Source organism: Anopheles cruzii, chromosome 3 (genome assembly GCF_943734635.1).
Source record: "Anopheles cruzii chromosome 3, idAnoCruzAS_RS32_06, whole genome shotgun sequence".
In the NCBI taxonomy this organism is placed as follows: domain Eukaryota; kingdom Metazoa; phylum Arthropoda; class Insecta; order Diptera; family Culicidae; genus Anopheles; species Anopheles cruzii.
The window spans coordinates 29,013,402-29,031,796 of NC_069145.1; the positions used below are offsets into that span (position 1 = coordinate 29,013,402).

Sequence of the window (18,395 nt, forward strand, 5' to 3'; positions counted from 1 at the left end):
AAAGATGTGTCTTGCGGAGTCCTTTGGAAGATAAAGAAGCTGCGGACTGCTTTAAAGAGTGTGTAGCGTGTTGAATGAAGTTGAGCCTCGGGCGTAAGGCAGTTTATTAAATTTGCCATGTATTTCATTCTCTTGTCTTTCCAGGTAAGCTGCGCTATAAAATCGCACCATAATGAGGTGGCTCCGAGGGTGCTTCTTTCCAACCTTCTAGCAAAGCCGTGGACCAGGCAAGTCTAATCCCGGTATCAGCGATCGCTAACCGGTTTCTGGTAGTCATCGGACAGTCGGGCTAGGCCCCCAAATATAATTCGCATCGCCCACAACGCAACGACGACGACGCAGTTGGGATGATGTTTATTGCTGCAGCTTCATTACACATTATTGGCTACACACTGGGGTGGCCGTGCTAGTGGTTCACAGTTGGAGTTCAGGCTTCGGTGCTCATTTGTTGGCCGTGGATCCGTATCTGATTTCGGTATCCGAGATATCACGCTGTGGCTGCGGCTGTGGCAATCTGACCTAACCCACGGGCTGGTCCCAAGCTGGGTGAAAATGTGGTCTGCCATTACCGTCAGCCGGAAGTTGGACATAAGACAGTAATGTACGGCGGATTGGGGCAGCCATCCGCTGGGACTTCAGTCTCCTGCCGTCGTCGATTTCGAAGGGCCAGCATATTAGTATTTGTTAGTGTATCTGTCTCTCTCCGACAATGGCTCTAATTCGTATGAATATTACCAACTTCCCACCCGGCCGAGGAGAACAGTCAGCGATGGGCCGGAGGAAGTCCCTAAGCTTTTTTCTTCCCCTGCCTCACGCTTCGAAGCATCTTTGCCCGGCAGTCCCCAGAACCATGCCGACCGGAACGAGCTGATAAAGCGAGAATTAAGGGTGAAAAGCTTTTTCGGCCCATCCAATGGCCGTCCCACCAAAACAGCGCACCAGAGACACCCTCGCCGTGCCTCGGGACTCACCCAGAGAGGTATAAATGTCACTGGGTTATGGAGATTTCGGGACAGGGCTCCGGAAAGGCTCCGGGCCGCAGCACTGCGCCATCGTCAGCAGAGAGTGGCCGTAGTGCTTAGTGACCGGTCCCGATACGGGAAGTTGTGAAAATAATGTATGACTACAATTTATCAGAACTTCGCACCCATTTGTCAGCAGCGGCATCAGGGGCGCCGTGGTCACGGCTGGGCGGGTATTATTTGGGATCGGGATGTAATTACTACTTTTTCTGGTGTTCAAACATGTTCCCCCTTCTAAGCCGATAAAAAACCGGGTTACAGCAAAAGTTCCCAAAATGGCCGTTGGGGATGGTAGTCTGCTGGTGACATACTGGCCACCCGTAACACTTTGTTTGTACCATCGCTCAACAATATGAACCCCCCGGTTGAACCCTCGGTGAATCTCGAAATAACTGCACTGTAGTATGTTGGGACTGAAAATGCGAAATAATGACACATCAAGGGCTGTAAGAATAATGAAAACTTTGTCATCGATTAGTCTAAGGCTACAATAATTTTGCTTATTAATTTCTATGAAAAAACTTTCCTTTGCTTCTTGCATCCATCAGAGTTTACACTTTGAATAAAACGACAGTTGAAGCATAAACGCTACTCATGCTTAAAATAGGACTTTTATATGCTACCGTTGCATGCAAGCAAGTCCCGTCAGTGCCGGGGTGGTGTTATCATGGCAAAAGAGTGCCCATTTTATGCGTCAATCATAAACGCGATTAGAGTGAATCGGCCGAGTCCTAATATTAGGCAGTCTGAACATTCGCCGAAAGCTATTTCGACCACGGATAGGGACACTTTTGTACGGTTACATTTTCCCAAACCGCCACCGAGCTGGGAACGGCTCGAAACCGTTCGCTCCTCTCCCATTCGACACACTTTGCACGTATGAACTACAATTTTTTTCAGAAACGGCCTGCGTGCTCATTGCTGCTTTAGCTTTAGCTGTTGCCGGGTTGGTTTTTTTGCGATTTCAAAAGCAGGACGGACAACGGGATCACCATTCTAGTCCACCAGTTGACTGATGGAGACGCATGGTGGTGCATAAATCCGTGCAGATGGCATCGACTGTGGCACGGATTTCGGTTGCCATCACGAACCGAACATCAAATCTCGGCGCCGGCCACGGCCGTTGCATTATTGCCAGCTTTATGAGCCATCCAGACTGGTCCGGCCACAGCAATTGGTACTTCCTAATCCTTTTTATGTCACGCTCTCCGTCAACAAGGATTATTGAACCGTGGGAATCGGAACAGCAACTGCCTAGCTGACCGAGTGGCACGGCGTGGAAGGAATGTCACGCTGGTTAATCGGTGATCACGATGGGTCCGTAAATCAATTCTACGCCCGCGCGCCAGGCAGTTTGTCCAATTATCCAGTAATTTATAATTCATAAAATAGATCCAACGGCCAATAAAGACTACGTTCTGGGTACGCCCGCTCGGTGACACGCTACACGAACCTTCGCCCCCGGGCTCGGTAATAATTTAATAACCGTTTACATCATGTTCCGCTCCAATGTACGCTGACAGAAGAGAAAGCGGTCGCTCTTGAGGAGCGGCCGCTGGCTTCGCTGTGTTTGGATCAAGTGCCAGATGGCATTTTTATGGCCTTGGGGCGTTACTAGGCGCTGCCTTGAGGGCACGATTCTAGCGACGTTTCGATCAAATGCGGTGGTGAGAAATTAGAAGGAAGGAACTACCGTTTCGTGGCCAGCGTATCGTAGGTCGTGAGGGTGCAATGACATTGATGTAGAACGAAGGAAGAACGAGGCGACAGCGAGCAACGCCAAAAAGGCCTTTGATCCTTTGGCTAAAGACTCTTCAACCTCCTACGTTCCGTTAGTAAGAATTTGATTTTAATAAAATTGTTGGAAATTTTTTGCGTTCTATTACAAAACGTGCTGAATTCTACTTGACCTGCGATCGCTCGAGCTTTGTGGATCACTTTTGCTCAGGCCGTTTTCGCATTTAAGCCGCTTGAATTCCTTGTTGACTCCTTACTCAATTTAATGTTTTTGCTCCGGTTCGATATTTGAGACGGCCTGACCTGACCTTGAACTTGCCATTGCTCGGCGGTCGTTTTTCACCGGATTTAATGACCCATTACATTCGTACGTATAACAACATTTCGTCACTTATTGACTTAAATGTATTTACTTTCATGTCTCCAAAGTCACTGTTTCAGTCATTTTTGAGTTCCTGAACCGGTAACCTTGATTTCGTTTCAATCTATTCAGCTGATATAAGCTGTGTTGTAAATTCCAAGTTATTTCTCAAAATTGCTAATCAGGCTGATCATAAATAAATAAGTACATAAAACATTAAACTATTTTTCTGAATAGCACTAATGCACGAACAATTTGTAAGGCATTGGAAAGAGCTGGTACTGGTCCAGAGCTACATACATTTGGACCTGACTAATTTTATGTACATTCTATTCCTCTAACCATCGATGGATTTTTCACCTCAAATGCACGTTCGACGGTGCAGAAAGAGTTTAAAAGCCACATTTTCCAATGTAAATTTAAAATCCCCATGCTTTCTGCTCGATTCGATTGTTAGCACGGAAAACTTTAGCCCTGTCGTCGAAGTAAAAAAAAAGACTGAGGAAAAGTTTATTTCGTTTATAGGCCAATGGGCTGGCATTACGAACCGTTACTTTCGTGTTATTACAATTGCCGCTGAACGAGGGATCTCTCGCTCTATTCCTCTCTGGTCACTCTCGTGTCGTCAAATTTTGCGTTTGACATCGAACCGGGTAGCTTTTTGTGTTTGCAGCGCTTTCCTTGCATCCATGAGCCCCATTGCTATACCCGTTCAAATGTTTGCCAACAAGGACATGCTGGGTCCAAAATTTGACGAAGGATACATGTGCCATCCCACACACACACACATATACAAGCACAAGTGACGTAATGAAGCAAGGATTTAAGAGCACATTTCTCACCCGACTTTTCTTTGACGCTAAATGCGGGGGACTAACCCGTCCCCGACACCGATCCCCAGCGGTCCCCGACCATTTTTCTTCGATGCTTCTTAGGCAAAGAAAGGCACCCAACTGGAAAGTCCTCCCATTTTGCTGGCTCCCTGCCTCGCCGGACATCCCACCGCTGCGTTTGGTAGGTGGGATGCTGTGCTGTGCTGCGCGCCACTCACTGCTGCTGAGCATCGTTATTTATGTGATGGAGATAGATGGGCGGGTAACGAGGGAAAAAGAATGGCCAACGATGGCCCCCGAGTCGCCACCACCACCGCAGCTGGTCACAGCAGAATTGTTGATTTTTAGCCAACGCTCTCGTAAATCATAAATTACTCCAACTAATGCCTGCTGGCACAAGCACGGCAGGACCGGTTAGTAAGGCGAAAATATATTGTGGCCGGTGAAGTATTACCCAAACGCGTGGGCATACACACACACAGCCGGCACAAAAGGGCAGATCCTTAAAAGATGCATTACCGTACAACGACTTCATGACACACGAGGACCTCCAACTGGAACTCTCAGCAGGACCCTCGATAATTAGATTAAAATTATTTGCGACACTTTTTTCTGTCTGTTTATTGTCACCATCAGCGTCAATGTTTTGCGAAAGGTGTGAATAGCGGGGTCACCTTAATAACGATAATTGGCAACCCGAGGTGCCATAAAATACTCCCCAATGGGTGCTTTATCGGCCCAATGTTTATGAATCCCATTTAAGAAGGAGCAAAAAATTAAAAAAGATACAACTTTGGTTTATATTTCGACGAAGGTGTGTGTGGGGTGATGACTCAGTCCGGCCCATGAATTCCTAAACGGTGGATTACGGTTAGGCCGGAGGGACAGAAAGCTGAATAGCGGCGACGGCGACCTTCTGGCAACCTTCCCGGTGGACCGCACGGCGCATTAATCTCAAAATTGGCTCATGTGACCCGTAGCGATTGCGAGACTTTTTCCTGCCCGGCCTTGGGTTACTACGAAGCATAGAGAATTATATCGATCCATCATGGAACCGTGGAACTGGCCGATGGAAATCTTAAATTCAAGGATCTTGCCCTTTTTGCCGTTTCGGTTGGAAGGCAGTCCGCTCGAAATCAGGGCCCAGTCGTGCTTGCCGAAATGCTTGGCCCATTTGTCACATGACCTATGCAAAGTAACGGGGCTCGGCAATCTTGGCGAAGCAGAGGCCAGAAACCACCGGTTGCATCGATGGCCGGCGGGAGGGGCCCCACAACACGAAGGATGTATTTCAACAGAAGCAAGAAGTGGACAAAAATGGTGCTCCCCCGAAAAGCTTCTCTGATCCCCGGGTTTTGAATCGAAAAGCAGCCTTAATCTGGGTGCCTGCTTCCGGCCCTTCCGGTGGCACATGTGACAGCGATCGAAGTTACAGATCGAAAGGCAATATAAAAAAATCAATCGACCGTAACGTGGTCGTGGCGCGCACGAGCACTTTCTACTCCGGAGCAAAAGCGATTCTGTTCTTTTTTCTCCCGGTCGCATGACTCCATTTTTTGCGCAGGAAGTACCATTCAGAGGACTCTCTTGCGCTCGAGCCAAATCGTAATATAACAGCCGCGAATGCGTCGAAATGTCGATTCCAATTGTGCCGATATAGCTAAAAACCGATCAAACATGGTGGCCGTGCGTTCGGGTTTTGAATGGCACGACTTTCGAGCAAGATTACGCCAAACTTCTGTCTGCTAATAGCGTCGACAATTGCGTGAGAAGTAATGTAAGGAGGGACCGTTGAGATGAACATGGAGTCTATTTGGAGATCGTGACTATCTCGTGGCCAACCTTTGGGCCCATCGGAAAATGTATCCTTCTTGGCACAAATACAGAGCATTAGACGTCCACCTTTCGAAGAAAACTTCGAAGGTATTTGACAAATTTCTGACGCTGCCCTCCAAAAGGAAATGAAACTTTCGCGAGCTCTTTCGTTTGCGATGACAGTCTGTGTGATGTGCGCTATACATACGATCGATTTCGCGTGCATAGCTCTGCATAACCCAACGAGAATGATTTTTACTTTTTGTGTTCAATTTTCCGCCTGATTGCGCTCTTTTCCGTCCGACGATGGCTCCCAGTGATTTGAGTGATTTTCGATTGGTCCTCGGTGTCTGACTGCATTTTGCACCCGCGCCCGACTTGGACCGTCATTGTTTGAGGTCCGTTTATTTTTTGCTTCCAACGAAGACACTTGTAAGCGTCGCTTCTCTGCCAAGAAAAGAAAAGAAATCCGACAAGTCTTCGCATGGTTTATGGACATGTTTCACGTTGCCGGGAGCCGTTCCCCCACCCGGTTCTGCCCAAGTCGCCGAGACCCCCGAGTGTGTTATCCAATTCCATTTGCTCAAACTCTACACGCTGAGCCACATGCTCCACAATCGGGGGTTGTCGTCGCGTAGAGCATGGATCCCCGCCACGGATAACATGGCGACGACGTCAATTTACATGATTCCGAGGGCCCGATGCACCAAGGGCTGGATGCAATTTCAGTGGCACACTTTTGATCATAAATCTTTTCTAATGAACCTTGCTCCTCCCTGGAGTGTGCAGCAAGAAAAGCCCTGCTCGCACACACACACCCACAAGCGACGTAGATAAATTTTATCACACACCCACACGGACGGCAGAAAGTGAATGACAAAAACCGGATGGAGAGTCTTCGGCGCAGAGCGCATGCTGTGGGAAGCTTAGTAAAGTGCGCCTCAGAAGGAGAGACCGAGAGACACGGTATCCGTTGTGCAGTAGAAAAGCTCCGGCGGGCTGGGCAAGAGGGCCCTGTCATGTCACGGATTACGGCGCATAAGATGCAGCGCGAGATGCTTCCCGGTGGATAAGATGCTCCGACTCGTCGTCGGTGTCGACGATTGACACTTTTCTTGCAAACGTTCGCCTGAGGGTCTCTTACACGGTGACGGTGGAGCTTTCTTCCGCTTTCGCGTTGAGTAAAACACTTTTCGAAAACCGCATCGCACGTGGGATGCATTTTTGCCCACAAAATTTTATGCGCGCCCACTTTACGATTGATTCGTAAGTAGCCCAATAATGGTTCTGCTGAAGGTTCAGAATTCGATTACGGTGCTGGAATGCGAGTGGGTGATTTTATTTCGCTTCACAATACGATGAGACACTTTAATAAGGTTATCGGGAAAATAATCAGCAAAAAGGTACCGAAGCCAATTAAACAAAAATAAATAATTGAAATTTCATAGTTGTAGACCAGATCTTATGTCGTTTTATTTAACTTGTGGCTTAACTAAGACACTTCCAGGTCCTTTAATATTTCTCTCTCTGAGTGTATGGTCAAGAAGGTTATGGTTCTAAATTACATCGAAAGAATCAGAACAAACTTTTCTAGTATCCTTACCTTACTGGTTACTGTCGCTGAAGTTTTGGAGAAAACAGTTACCATTGAGGTAGAACATCAAGACCATATTAAAGTTCGAATCAGATTAAATTGTGGTCGAAGCAAACCACAAACTAAGTAATAGCTTGAAAACTAATAGCTTGAACCAATATTTGCTACTCGTTAAAGAGGTTGCAAAACTGTTTGCCAACCTTTGCCACAGCCTCTTTTAGTTTATTCATTCGGTCAATATTATTAACAGCACGACAGGAGTCTATTAAATTGTCCAACTAATTTAATAAAATGAAACCCCAAGCCAATGACTGGTGCTGACAGTTTCTTCGCTCAAACGTAAATAAATTAATTCTACCGCGTACAATATGCACACCAGTGAACCTGCATGCTGCTTGCAGCAAGCATAATCCAATCCCGAGTGTTTCTAATAAGATTTCACACAAGTCGTTACGCTTCGTTATATAAAGCGTCGAGCGGCGGTGATCCGACGGTCGACCAAAGCAGTCAACCAAACTTATGTTGACCGGTCTGGAAGCAATAGTTTCACCATTCATCACTAGGGCAGTTTGCAGCACTGTTTTGATAGTCATAAAAATGATGAGGAGAGATTGCACTCCTTTCACGCCTTCGCTGGAGGTATCCGACAGCACTAATTGCAAAACAGCATATTTTTTCCCCGCAAGCGTCACATCGGATCCGTAATGGGAAAGGACCTTTTAACGTAATTGCAATCCAAGCATCCGGGTGGGTGTCGCTATAATCGGCTCGCCTCGATGATCAGCAGCAGAAAGTCTTTGGCGGCAAGGCTCATCACATTGTGCAACATTACAACAGCAAGTGCTGCAGCGCATATTATCGCTTTTACGGTTATGTTGCGGGAGCGGCCGCGGCGCCGTTTTACAATGCAATGGTGCGAAGAATGACGAAATGAGATGAGGGCGCTGGGACAATAAAGCGACAAAATGTGAGCTCACTTCCCTGCTGAACGGCGACACGAGTACGACGACAGCCGACAGTTCTCCGGTGCTTCCGGGGATTGCACCGGATGATGACGAATGCCATAATTTCCCACCGATTCCCCGGCCGTAAACTCGCTCTCCCGAGGGGCGGACCCACCGGGAGGGTTTTATGGTAGAGGGATTTGGTTTCGAACCCCCCGGGGGTCCTGGTAGACTGCTCTGTGCGACTCACTGGTGTCGGTGGGGTGCTCGTTTTAAATAAGGAAATGTTATTATTGCTCCCATTGCACCGGAAATATTAAATTCTTCGCCCGGAGGCGGCCGCCACCCAGCGAAGTGGGCTATCTTCCAGTATCACCCACCCGTGAGAAGCGCTGCAGATGGTGCGTAAAACATAAGCAACCTTCGTGCACAAATGAGATTGCTTACTTTCCTTTGGTCCACCGACCCACACAATAAATTCCCAGGCGAATGTGAAGAACGATCGTCGTCGCCCGTTTCGGGAAATGGTTCACATCTGGTGTATTTATCGTTTTCTTATGCTGTGTGACGAACGATGATCTTTCGCGGTGTATCTCAGGCTGTTTGGCAAACTAAATGACAAAACTGGTACAAATTGCATTGTAAAGTCCAAATTGCTGGTGTTTGATGTTATGCTCACAACGCACATGGAGCAATTCACTATGCGCGCAGCGCATTGTAATCGTTTGTTTCAATTGAAACGATGCTGTGCGATGGAAGCAATTTTACCACCCTTCGTCTAACAATCAACCTATGTATGGAAATTTTTAATTTAATTTTCATTTGTTAATATTGAAGTATTGAATTTATGCTATAGTTTCGATATAATTCATAGTGAATTGAATTAAAATTATAAATTCTTTCAAAAACATCAGCATTAATTAGTTCATAGAAACTATTTTAGGTTCAACTTAATTCTTTTAACATTAAGTCTTAAGTCTGGTAACAACAATAAAAATATTTGCTCACAATTTGTAGTAGTTTTCAATATTTCAAGCTTCTTACAAACAAAATTTCAAACTATGAAAGGTTTCCTCGATTCCATCTGCCACTTTTGATTTATAGGGCCTTCTTTGGTTTATTTATTTGTGAAGCTTTGATGCCAGAATGAATTGATCTCGATTGGTTTGTACTTGATTATGCGAATTCGCTTGACCTCACATCGGTTGAATAAAATTTACAGAGAGTAGGGATAAATATACAGAAATTGACTATACTCCAAAGAGGCAATGCTTATGAACATGGACTTCTCCCCTGTCGAATGCTGACCATTCATATTTGCTCCGCTTTCGCTGGCATTTCTGTGGAAATGTCATCAATTCCCTAACAGCGGTGTCCTTGCCGCTATTTTGAGCTCGATGCCAAAGCCCCAAAAATGTGGTTCCTACCCACAAACCATAAACCTGCCATCCATCCGACCAGCTGCCTTCGTATATCTCCTGCCCGCTCACCATGACGGCGAATCGACGAAAATTCACATCAAGATCAGGCCCCACGAGTGCTGTGCCGGATGTTGTGCTGTTTGAGATGCATCCGTTCCGGGTTCCGTTCTGCCAGGTATCACCCGAAGAGCACGAGGGTGGTTTGCATTTGTCGGATGCTTTATTTAACATTCATCCCGCTTCCGGTGAATTATCTTATCAGTTGTCATCCGGAGACCGGTTCTGGTAGTTTCCAGAGTTGGAGGAAGTGTTCCCACTTTGTCCTGGCTTTTGAGGCAGGACTCTCGTGGTAGGTCTGATGGAGGTATTTCTGCCGTACGAGATGCAGATTATTCCCCACGAGATAGGAGGAAACAGCTAGGGAGTCTGTCAGGAAGTTTTCCACGACGAGAATGTCAACCAAGGTCGAGCCGGCAGCACGGCGATTGATAAGGTAAACGGTTAGCAAAATATAATACCTCTCTACCCCAAGTCTGGCATCATGCAGATGTATCCTTATCGCCACATGAGATCTATGAATATATGAATGCGCACTACCGTTCGCGATGATCTTGGAGTTACGACAATAGAAGTACGGTTCGCGAAGTGAGGCCACAAAAACGAAGGGTACAAACCGTTCCTACGAGTTGCAGAAGAAGAATGAGCAAAGTTTTGTCGACCCTGCCGTACGTTGTGTGCGTACCTTCTTACAGCGCAGAGTTGCTGCATCTTCTGTAGTGTCTGCGACAACCTCATCGCCATCTAAGAAGAGGGCCCTCATCGCGGAAGACAATCCACATCACGTGGGCAATTACACACGGCAAGATAGTGCAGCGAACGTGCCTCTAAGCAGCCACGTTCTTCGCTGTACAACGTCCTGGCCAGAACGGTGGAGTGTGATGCGCGCCATAATGACGAGCCCTTCGTTCGGCGTCAGCCTATCCACGGGGGCCGGATAAAGATATGCATGATCTCCGGAACTTCCGACGACAGACGCCCACTTCAGTAGCATAACAATAAACATAATTGACAATCTTCCGACGATTATCTACGAAAAGTCACTCATTACCATTCAGCACAGCCCAACGCGAGTCTATATGTGTGGCAGAAGATACGTAGAATTGCTTAACACTACACGCCTTGGGTAGGCGAATGGGTGGCTTGCATCCACATAGAGAGATAGTAGAGAGCCAAGTTGCAGCTCACAGTTTTCTAATGGATTCGCTTGCTCTCAAGCGAATGGCTTTATGCAAAACAAGTTGTCGTGGGCTTTGAGAACGTGTGGCGACCAGCTGCTCGATGTCGCTGAAGTCAATTGTTTCTTCACTTAGCACCCGTACATAGTGAACTCGGAACGTGGTTCCACTGACAATTGAAACATTATTTTGTGTGGTTAAAACATAGGACACGGTTGATGGGAGTGCTAACTGGTCTAGAAGTCGCTTCGGGATTAAATTCACAGCATAACTAAGTATGCCTAAATTTATGCAATTTTGGTTGCAGCTTCACAATCTCCGTAATGTTATGAATCTTAAAGTTCTCAGAGTGTCATCTCTCAGTCAGTATTGTTTTTCGTAATTATGGTGAAAACTCTTCTAACATCCCACTGTCGATGGATAGAACAAGATAAAAGTGGAAACAAAACAGGGAAACTTGTAAAACGGTCGGGTCTTTCTTTTGTTCTGTGTTACTGTATGCTCGAATGGTAACTAAAGTAACGAGAAACAGACAACCTCTAGCCGTACCGGTTCAAGTTGAAACTGTTTTTGGGCATCGTTTCACCACCAGCAATCCGTTCCCGACGAGTTGCCACTCGTACCCATTACCTAAAGAACTGCGAAGAGGCATCCAAAACCAACGCTGAAAAGCTACTGACGCAGAAAAGGATCTTGTGGCGCCGGTAGCGGAATATTTCTATCATTCCATCCCCTACAACACAAGAACCCTCATAACCACATTGTCGGGTATTTACGGGGTTAAAATGAAGCACACGGTCACTGGGGTAAGGATGTTCCGGAGCATCGCTACTTCACTTCATTGACCGGCGGCAAACGGCCGCAGCAAACTTGGGCCTCGCCGGTCGAGCCACAGGCATTCAGAGAATGAACTACAAAGCACTGTAAATTATTTAGATTATACGTAGTCCTCGCATATCGCCGGTTTGGCCAATTCCGAGGCGCACTCGTTCTTGCCTTTTTACGACTTGTTCCACTGACCCCAGTTTGGCGGAAGTTTAGTTCTTTACTCTACACGACTGGATCGCCGACAGGGCCGGACGGTTTAACTTTTGCCCATTACCATCCGCAACGAACGATGATGTTGTTAATAATGACGACAATGATGATAATATGCTTCGCAGTGTTTCAGCTGTGTGCTGTGCGGCCACCAAACTGATGGCTCGTCACCGTTGTTTCTCTTTCGTTTTCCCTACGACGTTGGCAAGCCGCTCAAATCGTCTTCACCTTCGGCTCAACAGCCAGTGGACTGAAAGTTTTGAGAAACAGTCGTAAAGATTAAATTTTTACTCCATCCCGTGTGGTGTTTGCAGCAGTTAAGCAACCAATTTGTGCCGCGTTATGTGGCAAATAGCCGGCAGTGGGGTAAAAGAAGAACTAAGAAAGAGCACTAACAGAAAAAATACCACATTTCAAACACATGTCACTTTCTTCTTCGAACGAGCCTTAAAACTTAATGGCACGGGGGCACGGCGTGTAACGAAGATTTAACGAGGACCGCTAACGATTCGCTATACGTTGAGGCCAAAGATTGTTTCCAAAAAACTATAAAGCAAGTAAGGATCGGCATATGATGCCTTTCAAACTCATGTATTTTGGCCAGAATATTGTGCGATAATGCGTGCCGAAATTTGCCCTTCCGTGTAATGGAAATTGCATTTCAGCGAACGCCTAATCAGCCGCCATAAGCTTTTATACTGATTGTATCATTGGCATCTTGGGAAGCATGAAAGGACAGTCTTTTCTCGCAACAAATGGAGCAATTACGGTATGGTTAAAAGCTAACGATTGTAGGCCAATGGGCTTTTTTTCAAAAATGATTTTGTTTCGTTAAAAATTTATAATCGAAGGCTGGCGACCCCGTCTTTCGCCAGGCACAGAGTGCAGTGCATCCTGTCCTGCGGGATTGTTTTTATGCGGGGTTAATGGTGTCAGTTTTTATGTTTAGCACCCTTGAATTAGTCAACAAAATCGGCCTTTCGCCTTTCTTTGTCGAGGGCTGAGTTCGAAACGGGGCCAAAATGTTTTCCTGTGCCATCGAACCACCTACATCAGGATCTTTCTCCCGGTGTCTGTTTCAATTAGAAGCGTGGTAGTGAGATGGAGGCGCCCAGTGCCTTATACGTTCCGGACCGCGCACCGCAAATCCATTTCATTGCATACCTTTAGGCGAACCGGCTTCCATTTCCTTCGGCCGGGCAAGGAATTTAATCGGTCAGCTTTTACTGACCATCTCGATAAAGCACCAATTCGCAGGCACCACACCGACCGGACAGCTTCCTGCTTTGGGTGGTTGCCCTTCGCCCTTTGGAGGCCCTTGGGCCTGGAAACTTTACGGCGCAATTAATTTAGCACTTCGATCGTAAATCTAGCATCTTTAATCAAGATTTTTGCCCTCGCGTGCAGCAGTCCAGCGTGCGCACGATACTTGAGTCAACTTGCTACCATCACACCCCCCGGAGCTTTCGGCACCATTACTCAGCGGGCCGTGCACCGGATTTCGGAGCATAAATAACATGACACCGGGCACGCCACGAAGCCTGTGGTCTGAATTATTTAATTGACGCGACCCATTTCCACAAACCACGGCCACGGAGGGAAGAAATTTATGTTCGCAACCAACCAGGAGAGGAGCATTGTCTGGATGCGGTTGAACCGGTTTGTTGTGGAATGACCTCGTTTGCTTCCTATTTAGTGTTGGGTTCACCGGAGTAAAAGCCACTGGAAGCTCAGCTCAAAAGCTCTCGAATAATTTTTAATGAAACAAGTTTTGCAACAAATATCAATCAATTGTCACAATGAAGTACCTCCTACAACGTCCTACTGAACAATTAACAAAATGTCCCCAGCGAAAGTACAATACAATGAACTCATGGCATAGAGTAACCGTAATGAAAAGCACAAAATTGACCGCAGTCAAAAATTAAACCTTCAAATAAGCGATACAATACAAACTTTTTTTCGCACAGACGGTAAATATGTATTTCCCTTAAGTAACTCAATTTCAAAGACAACAGTCTCGCTCCAAGACAAAAAAAAACCGTATGAAAACGAGCACTCTCCGGGGCGGTTGTTTTAATCAAAACTTTTAAGGGACGAAATTAAATTTTCCCGGAAGTGCGCCATCTTTGGCCGCGTCGTTCGAGGCCACCAAGTGTTCAAGAAAACTCGGTCCAACCTCAAACTCTCGATAATAATAAAAAGAAAACAACATTTTAAGCGGACCCGCCGTCCCGTCCCGTCTGCGGTCTGCCGAGGTTCTTCCAAGCCCTTCCAAGGCTTCTTCCAAGGCTGTGAAGAGAATATCTAAACTCGATAAAATTTGGCTCTTTTGGGACGGGCGCTTTGCATCGCCCCGCCGCTTTGCATCGCCCCGCCGCTTAAAAAATGTGCCACCGCAAATAGTGCCAGTATGCTGGCAAGTGGGCGGTCTCGGCCGAAACATGAAAATTGATAGATTTTCCCAGATTGTCGTAAATCATGGCCTGGGGTTCCCGGGCACCGCGACAGCTCCCGGGGCCCGCAGGCCGTGTCGCACAAAGAAACGGCTTCATTTTTCAGCCCTAACCCAAGCCGGATAAGGCTATAGCGGGTAATTTGACTCGGTTGCGAAAACGCTTTCACCGCAAACCCCGGCTGAGGCCGTTTTTATCCGTTGGTCGCCGCGACCGACGGCATCGATCGATTCGCGGTGGAAACTTTTATGGTTTTGTTCGATTTTTCCACACGGAGACAAATAATGAGCCCTCCTTCTCGAAGGTGTACTGTCGACTTGTTTGTTTCTGTCCCGGAAATACGATCACTAAAATTTAGGGAACTGTAGAAACTACACCAGCGGATAATCGGCAGTACTGCCTGAAGGACCCAGGGCCAACTCCGTTTCCGGAAAAGTTGAAAATATTTCTAATTAATGATCCTTTCAATCAGACGAGATAAACGTTTCATTTGCACTGTCGCGTTGACTGGCAGATGTCGATATAATAAAAGCACTCGAGAAATTAATGACGAATATTCCCGCAGCGAGGCTGCGGTTTACTTTAATCTCAAGTCATGGCTGTCATCTCAACGAATGGCTCGAATCAATCCCCTTTCAACGACAAATCTGTGGCACCGAGTCACCGAATTTCGAAACCGAAGGGAAAAGAGTGAACTGAAATTTTCGATGGTCCGAAATAAAACGGTGACCACAGATATCAGAACCACTCGGCGTGGTTTTCCAATGCAAAATACTTTTCCCGGGCAAAAATCTGGCCCCGAAATGCGGCCAAATTTGTCCCAGCCCGGTTGATGAACACAATATTTATCCGCCGATAATGCTCCATCATGGGCATTCTTTTCATCTTATTTATTCAAAGGATTTTTATCACAGCCCGATGAATGATGAGCCTCATTTAAGGTTTGGCCGAAAGCATGGAAATCGCGAAAATAGCTTCCGGCACAATAACCGCAGCACGAAAACAAACAAACAAATAATGTTTAATTTAAAATCATTTCGAACGATTGCGTTTTACTCGTGGGCTCCGTTTCGGACGCCAGTCGACCGTCGAACAGTTCCGTGCCTGTTGATGGTCCTCCGGCGGCCATTAATATTAAACCGATGTCGGATTGCATAGCCTCGCTAGTCGCTTAATGCATCCCACAGGAAATGATGAACGAAATGGCGACGTCGTGCCACGCGGAGCAGTGTTGCTTTGATTTATGAGTGCGGCAAACGGATCACGCCCATTGCTGGGAGGCGAAAAAAATCTGCTTGTCGGCCATTTTATTGTTAGCTTGTGTTTTCGTTCTTTGTTTCTTTTCTGCCTGTGCGCAGTCAAACAATGGCACGGCTAATGAGTTCAGTGCGGGTCACAAATGGACGCCACTAATTAAGTTCACAGTGCAGATCGCGCCGACGATGGAATCGCTTAGTGTGCATAATTTAAAGCGAAAATTTTACATCAGCAAAGTTCGTTTATTAAGCTTCGAAGGTATTCGTACTGAAAACAAACTAACCTCTTTAACAAGAACTAATGGTTCAGACTGTTTCTGTATCAACGCATGAAAAAGGAGCTCATTGTTTAATAGAAACTATATAGAAACGGTTCTTTATGACATTTGGAAATCTATCAATTTGATAAAGCTGTGAACTTTCTATGAAAAATGTATTTTAGTAGGAGCATTATAAATAAAATACAAAGCAAAGGTGTGAATAAATGCAAATGCAAATAAATGTCCATATTATCATTTCCACTTTGAATTTACACCACTGAAAAGTAATTCGGTTTCCAATGTTTCTCGGACTACAAAAAATCTCGGACATAAAATGTCTAACCACCACTAATGCGTGAAAGTTCAAAACGCAAAGCATGAGTCCGGCTCCATCTGGACCAGAAGGCGAGATTACAATCGTCAATCCATTGTGAACAAATCTCACGAAATCCCAAGCAATTACACCCTCACAACCATTTTGTGAATTTGCAGGAACAGAAAAAATACTTCCTCATTCATCCAGTTCTCTTTCTCGCGCGAATCCCTCGCAAGGGGGATAAAAACGCGAACCAATTCACACCAAGTCTTTACAAATTTTCACGCACACATTAGTGTCCTCGGCACAGCATTAGCGACCCCGGTACATAATTCACCAACCCGCACCATCGTACCGTCGCGTACCAGAACCATTGGACCGAAGCGGCTAATGGTACGACGCGTTCTCGCGCAAGGCGAAGGACGTCTATTTTCCAAAATCATCATTCCCGTTGCGTTGCGGGTCCCCGAAACAAGCCTCGGGCCCCGGTCCGTGCGAAACTCCAAATTCCATAAATCGTGGGCCACTAAATTTCCCTACGTAATCCACGCTTTCGCTCGCCAGCAAGACTCCGGGCCGAGCGGCAATATTAGCGCCGAATGTGAAACCGAATATTGATGGCTGAGCCGTTGGCGGTGCCGGCCTTGGATTTGCGGTGGGACGATTTGGGTCGTAATGCGAAACATCATCAACATCGGAACGTAACTACGTCGCCGTCGTCGTCACCGTCGAGGTGATCGCCGCATGGCATCAAATCTCCAGAGACGAGCATCACGGAGAGGAATAGATTAAGGGTCTTCCAGCCCACCAACGGACGCGGGCTCGGCTGTTATCGGATACCCGGTGCCCCGAAGGTATCGGGTCCTGGATCGCCTGCGGGTCGCAAATGGTCATCGCGCTGATCGAATGATGATTATTACTCCGAAAGCAGGAAGCTCAACAGTCGCCACGGTAGTAATGCGGCATCAGGTGCTCCGGCGGTGCGGACTCCTTGATGGGATGCGGAGATTTTCATGCCAAAAATCATAACCCACGCTGATGGAGGTGTTGGATTACGCACGTAATACCGCCCGCGTCATTGTTGTTGTGGTGGGATTCAAGAAAGGTGAGCACCCGGAGCGAAGACCCTTGGCAGATTACCGGAAACGGGAACCGGTGCGCTATGTGGAATCCATTGCTGGAGTATCTGTTCGACTGAGCGCACTGATGGATGGATGGATGGGGTCCATTAGTAGCTCGCAGCTCCCGAACCCTGGAGCGTAGCGCAGAAATCCGCAAATGCGTGGTCAGTACGAAACCGATGGTAAACAATTACTCTCCCACAAAGCGTCCAGATCCGGTGCGACCCGGAACACGGAGATCTGTTGAGTCATTGTCCAAATGCGACCAGCCCGGAAATGCTCAACGGTCAAGCAGTGTCTCCCAAGAATTCCCTCCATTCGGCGGGACTCTTCGTTTTTATTCCGAGAACGTTATTCCGGCCGAGCGACATCGTCTGGGGCCGCTATCTGACAAGATAGCGAGCCACTCGCTCCGACCCCCCGCCCAAGGGTGTGGGGGAAACACATCGGGCGGCCCTCTCGAGGGAAATTATGCTACCATTAGTTACGGGCGGTTTAGCCGAAACGATCGATTGCTTGGAGCCTATTTCGCCGCGCGGCCAGCCACTCAGGCGAACAATCACCAAAAACGCGGCCCGTAGACGACGTCTGCGATCACCGCAGGGTCGGCCTACCCTGCCGCACCGTCCCACTACTTAACGCCCGGTGGCGGGTGGCAAACAAATGAATACCCGATTTCGATCCCAACGCCGGCCGGGGGCGTAACGAATGCCCGTGAAACGAGAGAACGTACAGAGTCATCGCCAAGGACTGGCCCTGGCCAAACGGTGGCGTGAAAACGGAACTTTCTCCTGCGCCCAGGGATCGCTGCAGGTGTAGTGTTATCTCCGACGTCAGCCGACAAACGGGACCCGCGTGGAGGAAAGTGGAACAGGGATGGCTGCCACCACCACGGGGACAAACTAGACCAGGGCGGTTTGCGGGACTCGGGCTTCGTTTAATGTTGTGTTCGCCGTCGTTTTGTTTCACTTGCGGAATGCTGTCCG

The 18,395-nt window shown here is 47.2% G+C and overlaps 1 protein-coding gene across 1 annotated transcript in view; it reads left to right on the forward strand.

The window, feature by feature from the left end:
* The window catches only part of LOC128270177 (dopamine D2-like receptor), an 85,312-nt gene that overhangs the window by 45,738 nt on the left and 21,179 nt on the right, over positions 1-18,395 (forward strand). The gene's annotated exons all lie outside the window — the stretch shown is intronic.